Below are 11,231 nucleotides of genomic sequence, written 5' to 3' on the forward strand. Positions count from 1 at the left end.
TAGCTGTCAGTACCTGAGCTGGTAAGGGTACAGGAAGCAGTCTTGCTACTTCTGAGGCATTTGTACTGTCTTCTTCAGATGTGGTGGATGAGATGTCTTCTAAGGTCACCTTAACCGCAGAGAGGAGAAAGTGAGGTCTGCAGATGCTGGAGATCAGAGATGGAAATGTGTTGCTGGAAAAGCGCAGCAGGTCAGGCAGCATCTAGGGAACAGGAGAATCGACGTTTCGGGCATTAGCCCTTCTTCAGGAATGAGGAAAGTTGGTCCAGCAGGCTAAGATAAAAGATAGAGAGGAGGGACTTGGGGGAGGGGCGTCGGAAATGTGATAGGTGGAAAGAGGTCAAGGTGAGGGTGATAGGTCAGACTGGGGTGGGGGCGGAGAGGTCGGGAAGAAGATTGCAGGATAGGAAGGCGGTGCTGAATTTGATGGATTTGACTGAGACAGGCTGGGGGGAGGGGAAATGAGGAAACTGGTGAAATCCGAGTTCATCCCTTGTGGTTGGAGGGTTCCTAGCCGGAAGATGAGGCGTTCTTCCTCCAACCGTTGTTTCGCTGTGGTCTGACGATGGAGGAGTCCAAAGACCTGCATATCCTTGGTGGAGTGGGAGGGGGAATTGAAATGTTGAGCTACAGGGTGGTTGGGTTGGTTGGTCCGGGTGTCCCAGAGGTGTTCCCTGAAACGCTCCGCAAGTAGGCGGCCCGTCTCCCCAACAAAGAGGAGGCCACATCGGGTGCAAAGGATGCAATAGATGATATGTGTGGAGGTACAGGTGAATCTGTGGCGGATATGGAAGTTTCCTTTGGGGCCTTGGAGGGAGGTGAGGGGGGAGGTGTGGGCGCAAGTCTTGCACCTCCTGCGGTTGCAGGGGAAGGTGCCGGGAGTGGAGGTTGGGTTGGTGGGGGGTGTGGATCTGACGAGGGAGTCACGGAGGGAGTGGTCTTTACGGAATGCTGGTAGGGGAGGGGAGGGAAATATATCCTTGGTGGTGGGGTCCGTTTGGAGATGGCGGAAATGGCGGCGGATGATGCGCTGTACATGGAGGTTAGTGGGGTGGTAGGTGAGGACCAGTGGGGTTCTGTCCTGGTGGCGGTTGGAGGGGCGGGGTTCAAGGGCGGAGGATCGGGAAGTGGAAGAGATGCGGTGGAGAGCATCGTCGACCACGTCGGGGGGGAAATTGCGGTGCGGTGGAGGGCATCGTCGACCACGTCGGGGGGGAAATTGCGGTTGCGGTGGAGGGCATCGTCGACCACGTCGGGGGGGAAATTGCGGTTGCGGTGGAGGGCATCGTCGACTACGTCGGGGGGGAAATTGCGGTAGCGGTCGAGGGCAGATGGCCTCCTTCTTCAAGACCCAGATGGCCTCCTTCTTCAAGAAGGAGGACCAGTTCCAAAAACGCACATCCCAGATGGCCTCCTTCTTCAAGGCGCCGCATCTGCTCCCATGAGGACCAGTTCCAAAAACGCACATCCCAGATGGCCTCCTTCTTCAAGGACTGCAATTTCCCCCCCGACATGGTCGACGATGCCCTCCACCGCATCTCTTCCACTTCCCGATCCTCCGCCCTTGAACCCCGCCCCTCCAACCGCCACCAGGACAGAACCCCACTGGTCCTCACCTACCACCCCACTAACCTCCATGTACAGCGCATCATCCGCCGCCATTTCCGCCATCTCCAAACGGACCCCACCACCAAGGATATATTTCCCTCCCCTCCCCTACCAGCATTCCGTAAAGACCACTCCCTCCGTAACTCCCTCGTCAGATCCACACCCCCCACCAACCCAACCTCCACTCCCGGCACCTTCCCCTGCAACCGCAGTAGGTGCAAGACTTGCGCCCACACCTCCCCCCTCACCTCCCTCCAAGGCCCCAAAGGAAACTTCCATATCCGCCACAGATTCACCTGTACCTCCACACATATCATCTATTGCATCCTTTGCACCCGATGTGGCCTCCTCTATATTGGGGAGACGGGCCGCCTACTTGCGGAGCGTTTCAGGGAACACCTCTGGGACACCCGGACCAACCAACCCAACCACCCTGTAGCTCAACATTTCAATTCCCCCTCCCACTCCACCATGGATATGCAGATCTTTGGACTCCTCCATCGTCAGACCACAGCGAAACGACAGTTGGAGGAAGAACGCCTCATCTTCAGGCTAGGAACCCTCCAACCACAAGGGATGAACTCGGATTTCACCAGTTTCCTCATTTCCCCTCCCCCCAGCCTGTCTCAGTCAAATCCATCAAATTCAGCACCGCCTTCCTAACCTGCAATCTTCTTCCCGACCTCTCCGCCCCCACCCCAGTCTGACCTATCACCCTCACCTTGACCTCTTTCCACCTATCACATTTCCGACGCCCCTCCCCCAAGTCCCTCCTCCCTATCTTTTATCTTAGCCTGCTGGACCAACTTTCCTCATTCCTGAAGAAGGGCTAATGCCCGAAACGTCGATTCTCCTTAACCGCAGAGACTCAAGGTCACTGTCGGGGACAATTGAGAAGTACTCTAACCAAGGGGTAGAAGTGAGGCATTATAATATATCCATATGAAAGGTGTAATGGGAGAGGAGCATAACAATGGACATGTTTCATACTTGGTTAAGGGGACCATGGTCTTTCACCATCTTCACAGGAGTGGTCCTGGTCCTCATTGGTAAAGGCCAAGTTCCTCTGCTCATAGAAGTTGAGGAATGAATATCCAGTACAGCACCTTCTTCTTGGCTGTTTCAGCCCAATCATAGGCCATTAAGTAAAGGAAGGGAGTGTAAGATAAAAGTGGGTAGCAGCGCTGTTGATGTTGGTGCAGGTGGAGAAAAGCTGGTGAGGTGTCCTGAGTGAGTAGACAGGGGCAGAGGCTGTGCAGGGTTAGTATTATGGGCATGGAGGGGATGAGAGTGAATGAGGAAAGATGGTGCTTGCAGTAGTGAGAGAAATAGAGCATGAGCCTAAATGAGAGGTTTGTGTAGTAGCAGAGAGAGTGACTGTGACATAGCAGAGAGAAAATGGTTGAACTTACTCTGCTACATTCTTCAAAGTTTTATCAATGCTGTGTGTAATTTTGAGGCCCATGTGCACCAGTGTATTCTGGAACCGGAAGTCAATGTGTCCATACATTGATAGCATGGAACATCTGAGTAGCTGTGTGTATTTTTGAGGCCCATGTGCACCAGTGGATTCTGGAACTGGAAGTCAATGTGTCCACACATTGATAGCATGGAACATCTGAGTAGCTATGAGGCTATATTACTGTTATCCAAACGAAGGGGAGAAAGCCATTAACCTTGTTTCAGCATTGCTGGGCTTTGCCAGATTTTGGATACCACTCCGACCGAAGTGGTAACCTCAGACCAGGCTGGCAAGGTCTGGACTTGTGACCTCCTCTGCCGGTCGTGGAGGAAGAGATATTCTGCTCTGCACCATTCCATCCACCAAGGTCTTCAGATCCCTGCTACAAAACAGGGCACCAATTTCCCCCTGTCTGCCATGTTTGAGGTAAATGACTCCAATTGTGCAGGGAAGCTCCAGACTGCCAGTGCTGGACGGGGTGTGCAACAGCCTTTTAAAAACAGTGCTCACACCAGGGATCCCAGGATATGCAGTACTTCAATTACTACCACCTATGCTGAGTGGATGATTCAGGCATTAAACAAGAGAGGAACTACAGTGGCATTGTAGGTAGCTAAGGAGGCATGTTTGAAATTATTGAATGAACAAACTTGCTCAGCTTCAAAAGGCAAAATTTCCCTGAAACTCAACAGAAATTACAATTAGCTGATTTCTGGTAAGATTCAGACTTTGATGGATTAAGGTAGAAACTAAAATATTAGAAATAACCCTCGTTATATTTTAAAACTATGCATTTTTTTGATAAACCCACTTACATCTCATTCAATGATGAATGGTTTTTATAAGGTTTTTACGACAATACTACTAATGTAAATCTGGATTTTTTTCATGAATGTATTAATTATGGAGGGAGTTCACTTGGTGTAGAATTGTCTGCAGAGGCTTGGGTCACTGACAACGACTTCTGCATTATTCTGTGTCTGTAGAGGCTCCATTAATTTCAGTGGAGTAATGGCAGTGAATCCTGACAGTTTCACCATCATCACCACTGCAAAATCCAAACCAATATTATGTGTGGTGTGACTGAGTTCACAAAGAAATGCAAATAAATTGTACAAATTCATTTCACGTGGAACCTTCAGAGCAACAGAAAGAGAAAACTTTCATCCTGTCATTCTGGGCTAGATTTGAGTACAAGTCCCACAGGTAAAATGTTCTGTCTAAGTCCACTTCACGATCCATCCATCATGGCAGAGACATTTATAGCAAACTTGACAGCACAAATCTACTGATTTGTTTTAAAGACAATTTAACTTTTTTTCTATCAAAACAGTGAGTCTATTCGAGGAAAATAAATTTCTATACTAAATCCCATGTTAAAATCCTCTTCCATTTTACCTAAGTATTAAAGTGAAACTTCATTAATTAAAGGTTTAACCCTTCAATTTAAAAAAAACACACATTTATATGGTGCTTTTCAGAACTTAGGATATCCTTAAGTACTTTACAATCATGGGAGTACAATTTAAAGTAAAGCCTTTTTGGTAAAGTAAGTAACATCACAACCAATGTGCATGCAACAAACTCTAAAGACAACAATGTGGGAATGCCCAGATCATCTATTTAGAGTATATTGATTAAAGGATAAATACTGGGCTGGGTATCAATGAAAACACCTCTGCTTTTCTTTGAGATATTGCGATGGGCTCTTTCATATCCACCTGAGAGGACTTACTTGGTTTAGCCTTAAATAAAGGGAAATTACTCTGGATGCTGGAAATCTGAAGTAAAAACAGAAAATTTTGGATAAGATTAGCAAGTCTGAGAGGATCTGTGGAGATTCAATATTTTGATTTCAATCACTCTTCTTTGGAATTGAAGCCAAAATAGCTGCAGTTATATGTGTTAACCCATTCTTTTATGTGGTAAATTGCCATCACCGGCATAGAGTTTGGAGTTGGAGCTGGCATGTAGAATGGAAGGTGTTTCAGGTCAAACTTTACTTAATATTTTTGTAATATTTCTCTTCAGTCACTGAGATGGAAAATCCAAACAAATTCTATAATAGTCGGGTAAAATGGATAATTTTGAATGCATGAAGGAGCAAAGCCTTCTTTATTAATTTGACTAAAGTTATGAGTGATGGCTTTGTTTTCAAATACAACTATCGGATTTTCCGTGCTCTTGCTCCGATGAATCAGATAACGACAGGAATGGAAGAACAAAAATGTGTTCATGTTATGCCTTTATCATTTTCCCAAAGCACTTTACAGTCATCAAGTGGCTTTAAACAGAGTTGTTGTTGTAATGTGGGAAATATTGCAGCCAGATTACATTCATCAAGATCTCACAAACAGCAATGAGATAACTGGCTTGATAATCAATTTTGGTAGTATTATTAGAGAACATCATTGACCACTTGGGAAAATTCTTCTGATGTTTTACAAATAGCACCAGAATACTTTTAGTATCTGCGTGACAAGGCAGGTAATATTTCACTTACAATAAAATCAAAAACAATGGATTCTGGAAATCTGAAACAAGAACAGAAATTTCTGGAGAAACTCAGGAAGTCTGGCAGCATCTGTGTACAAAAAGCATAATTTATTTATTTATTCATGGGATGAGAACATTACTGGCAAGGCCAGCATTTATTGCCCATCCATAATTGCCCAGAGGGCAGTTAAGAGTCAACCACATTGCTGTGGGTCTGGAGTCACATGCAGGCAGTTTCCTTCCTTGAAGGACACCAGTGAAGCTTGGATGAAGGGTTCTGATGAAGGGTCACTAGACCCAAACAATTGATATGGCTTTCTCTGCACAGAACTGCTGATTTTCTCCAGCAATTTCAATTTTTGTTGTAGTGTTTCAAATATATGTCTCATCTAACAGTGCAACATTCCCTGACATGGCACTGAAGCATCAACCTGGATTTCATGCTCAAGTATACAATAATGTATCATGATTTAGAAAATCTCTCCTGGTTTTGTTTACAAATAATGGACTGCTTATTCCTTGAGTGTGCAATTTAGGGTGATATTTTTGAGAGGTGCTGTGGCCGTTATAGTATTGAATCAGTTACATTTACCTGTCCCAATGGTTCAGATAAATTTCGTTAGGTCCAACGCACCATTGAAAGAATGTGAGAAAGAGGTCCACCCTGAGAGGTGGATAACCGTTCTATTTTGTGCAATTGTACCAAAAAAGGTTCACCAACTATCTGTGCAATTGTCTGTTTCCGTGCTGTATGATTTTACAAATATGGCTCATAAAGGCTGCAGAAAATGCCTGGCTAAGAACAGTTACTGCACTTCAATAATGGTCAATTTATAGGTGTAGTGAATTCAGATATCTCAATATATTAATGCACAATATAAAAAGATTTCTAAGTTCTTGTATTTGTTTCACTCTTTCATTTCCACATTGTCATTTGCTGTAACTTCTGTATTTCTTGCGAACTTCGGAAAATGAAACAATGTGTGCACTTGTACATCTTTATCTTCAAGATATCTATGACTATGGATATAACTAATCTAGACCATCACACTTAAGCATTTATTCTGTGTTGGAAGTGTTAACCTGGATTAGGGAAGCATGGTAGGTCAGTGGCTGGATGGAGTTTGCACATTCTCCGGGTCTGCGTTGGTTTCCTCCCATAGTCTAAAATATGCAGGTTGGGTGGATTGGCCTGCTAAATTGCCCATAGTACTCAACAATGTGCAGGTGAGGTGAATTAGCCATGAGAAATGCGGGGGTACAGGGATAGGGGATTGGATCTGTGTGGGATGCTCTTTGATGTTGGTGTGACTCAATGGGCTGAATGACTTGCTTCTATACTGTAGGGATTCTATGATTATCATTTGATCAATGTTGGAGCTGGGTAATCCAATAGTTTGCTATCTGTTGGGTTGAGTTAAATGTATTGCTTTGACAGTTGTATCTTGACTCCTTCTTATTTCTCATTTGTTTGTTTCTCTCCACATGGTTCTCTTTAATATGAAAACTTTTATGTCACAGGATATTCGCAGATGAGACAACCATTTGGTCCACCTAAATTAATCTATGTAAAGACATCCTAATCTTTGTCATTGCAACATTAATTAATTAGTTCTGGATTGAAAAGAGTTCTTGACATACATCCACGGATTAATCTCTCTTTGGGAAATCTTATTGATGAGAATACTATTTATTAGTTTGAACTTGTGGCGTCCAATATGATTCTCTCCAATTGTTTTAAAGTTAATGTGAAATATACCTTTCCCATCTAGTTGTAGTAACTACTGGTTGTCTGCTATAACGCGATAGTTGCGTTCCTCTGCAATCTCACACTATAGAAGATCACTAATAGAAAATTGCTATACCTGTTCAGTAGAAAGTTTGCATGATCCAAACAATGTCAGCAATTCATCAACTGCTTAATAACCAATTTGTGCTGACAAAATGCGCATTATAGCAGAACGACTTGCACTTTGAATATCTCTAAGATCACTGCTCAGACATTTTCGTTCAAGCTTGAATGGCAGATGTTTCCACAATATCTCACCATTACTCAGGACTTTGATCAGCCTTGCAGATCTGATGTAACATTTGCTTGCCTCTTTTTATCAAACACTAGTGCTGGTGTCACCGTTGCTTCAGTTTGTTACTAATTATTGCACTTTGTTCACATGTTGCCCAAAATTTGACATCTAAACGCACAGCTTCTTTGAAAGAATTGATGTGGTAGACAGGCAGACATAAAATTTAGATTACTTATATTATGAAATAATCAAATGGCATAATCATTGCCAACTCTTTGGTAGACAAAATCTGGTGGGGGCAGAGCAAATGAGAGCAGCAAAATGGTAATAAAGTAGGTACAATTTTGTAGCTTAAGACCTTTACTGTATGTTTTTTAAGTTCTTTCTGAAGCCTTTATATTATAGTAAGGGTGACATTTTAAACCTTAAAAATGCTGCTAAAATGTTATCACCTATTACTGACCTGTTCACCCTTGTTTTTGTTTGTATGACTGAACCCAGTATATTCACAACCATCCTACATTGTGATTGTTGTGGTTTGTAGTTCTGTAAACCGTTATTTCCCTGACAAAATAAAAAAAATCTTAATCCCATCACCATTGCTGCCAAGAAACAAATGAGGCAAGGCATAATTTTCCAACACCGAGCTCAAGACTTTAGCCTACTTCAGAGTCTTCTGGGATTAATTGGTCTTCTTATAAATGTGAGAGTTTTGGAAGTTCCCTTAAGGATCGTTTTAATGAAAAACTAGGTCAGAGCTCCCAGTCTGCAAGTGTTTGATACAAAGAATATGATGAGAAATGTCTGTTGGGCACACAAATGGTATCCGAGTATCAATTTGTTTGTAATAATGGCTCTGGAGATTCCATAAGTTGCAGTTTTTTTTGTCAGTGATGCCAATTAGAGGTCATCTAAAAATGTCACTGCAAGACATTTCGAAAAAAGTCAGGCGGTGTTATATTTTCCAGTCTAGCTCCAATGGTGAATCTGGTGGGAGGAAAAGAAAAGTGAGTGGGGATTAGGAGAGTTGGAGTCCCAACACAACATTGATAAAACAACGACACCAAGGAACTAGAATTTAAAAATTCAACTATATTAAATGGGAGAATGTTAAATCTGAAAAAAAACTTCTGAGCTGTTGCAACCTACATGCTAACCAGTTATAGTTCAAGAATACTAATTAATGAGTTTTTAAAATTTGAATGCCTGGGAGTGTGAGTGACTAGGTTCTAGAGCAAATGCAATGATTTTAGTGTGAGGTGGCTTAGTGGTTAGCACTGCTGCATCACAGCGCCAGGGACCTGGGTTCAATCCCTGCCTCAGGCAACCATCTAGGTAAAAACAATGACTGCAGATGCTGGAAACCAGATTCTGGATTAGTGGTGCTGTAAAAGTACAGCAGTTCAGGCAGCATCCGAGGAGCAGTAAAATCGATGTTGGGCTTTTGCCCGAAACGTCGATTTTACTGCTCCTCGGATGCTGCCTGAACTGCTGTGCTTTTCCAGCACCACTAATCCAGAGTCAGACAACCATCTGTGTGGAGTTTGCACATTCTCCCCGTGTCTGTGTGGGTTTCCTCCGGGTGCTTCGGTTTCCTCCCACAATCCAAAGATGTGCAGGTTAGGTGAATTGGCTATGCTAAATTGTGTTAGGTGCATTAGTCAGGGGTAAATGTAGGGGTCTGGGTGGTTGCTCTTCGGAGGGTCGGTGTGGACTTGTGGAGCCAAAGGGCTTGTAGGGAATCTAATTTTATATAAAAAAAAACAGTTGGGATGAATGCTGCTTAACAAATTCCACTTTAACCAGTGTTTGTAATTTGGCCATCAGCAACTGCCATCTGAAAGAGGATGCTTTTTAATCCTTCTCACCCAGCCAACAATGGTGATACCTTATAGGAGCAGGAATAGTTTAATCAGATCTCCAAACTTATTCTAACATTCAATTAGGCAATGGCTGGTCAATATTATATGTATCGATTTAGGGCATGATTGGCAACATGGGACTGGCATTTCATAGCAATTAGAGACATTGCTCAGGGATGGACAGGACCGGCAGCTTAATATTCCATGTTTTAGATGCTATAGGAAGAATAGAAAATGGGGCAAGAGAGGAGGGGGGAGTGATAACATTATGGCTGTCCTTGGGGAGGATATTTCTGGGAATACATCCAGGGACGTTATTTGGGTGGAACTGAGAAATAAGAAAGGGATGGTCACCATATTTGGGGTTGTACAATAGACCGCCCAAGAATCCATGGGAAATTGAGCAACAAATTTGCCAGGAGATCTCAGTTATCTGTAAGAATAATAGGGTGGATATGGTTATGATTTTAACTTTTCAAACATAGAGTGGGACTGCCATAGTGTTAAGGGCTTTGATAGAGAGGAATTTTTTAAGTGTGTACAAGAACATTTTCTGATTCAGTATGTGGATCTGTCTGCAAGAGAAGGTGCAAAACTTGACCTACTCTTGGGTAATAAGGCAAGACAGATGATTGAGGTGTCAGTGAGGAGAACTTTTGGGCCAATGACCATAATTCTATTAGTTTTAAAATAGTGATGGAAAAGGATAGACCAGATCTAAAAGTTAAAGTTCTAAACTGAGGAAGGCCAATTTTGATGATATTAGGTAAAACCTTTCAAAAGTTGATTGGGTGCATGTTTGTAGGTAAAGGGATAGCTGGAAAATGGGATGCCTTCAAAAATGAGATAACGAGAATCCAGAGACAGTATGTTCCCGTTAGGGTGAAGGGCAAGGCTGGTAGGTGCAGGGAATAGTGGATGACTAAAGATATTGAGATTTTAGTCAAGCAAAAGAAAGAAACATATGTCAGGTATAGACAGCAGAGATCAGGTGAATCCCTAGAACAGTATAAAGGCAGTAGGAGTATATTTAAGAGGGAAATCAGGAGGGCAAAAAAGGGGACATGAAAAGACTTTGGCAAATAGGGTTAAGGAGAATCCAAAGGGCTTTTACAAATGCATTAAGGACAAAGGGATAACTCGGGAGAGAATATGACCCCACAAAGATCAGCAAGGCGACCTTTGTGTGGAGCCGCACAAGATTGGGGAGATAATAAATTAGTATTTTGCATCAGTGCTTACTGTGGAGAAGGACATGGAAGATAGAGAACATGGGGACATAAATAGCAACATCTTGGGAAATGTCCATATTATAGAGGAGGTGGTGCTGGATGTCTTACAACGCATAAAAGTGGATAAATCCCTGGACTGATCAGGTGTACCCCAGAACTCTGTGGGAAGCTAGGAAGGTTATTGCCAGACCTCTTGCTGAGATATTTGTATCATTGGTAGCCACAGATGAGGTGTCGGAAGACTGGAAGTTGGCTAATGTTGGACCACTATTTAAGAAGGGTGGTAAGGAAAGGCCAGCGAACTATGAATGAGTGAGCCTGACATTGGTGGTGGGCAAGTTGTTGGAAGGAGTCCTGAGGGACAGAATTTACATGTATTTGGAAAGGCAAGGACTGATTAGGGATAGTCAACATGGCTTTGTGCGTGGAAAATCGTGTCTCATCAATTTGATTGAGATTTGTTTTGAAGTAGTAAGAAAGAGGATTTTAGTCAAGGGTAGAGCAGTGGATGTGATCTATATGGAACCTCAGTAAGGCATTCAACAAA

The sequence above is a fragment of the Chiloscyllium plagiosum genome, unplaced genomic scaffold (assembly GCF_037043375.1).
Source record: "Chiloscyllium plagiosum isolate Xiang-an unplaced genomic scaffold, Cpla_swu_hap1 HiC_scaffold_23, whole genome shotgun sequence".
NCBI lineage: Eukaryota > Metazoa > Chordata > Chondrichthyes > Orectolobiformes > Hemiscylliidae > Chiloscyllium > Chiloscyllium plagiosum.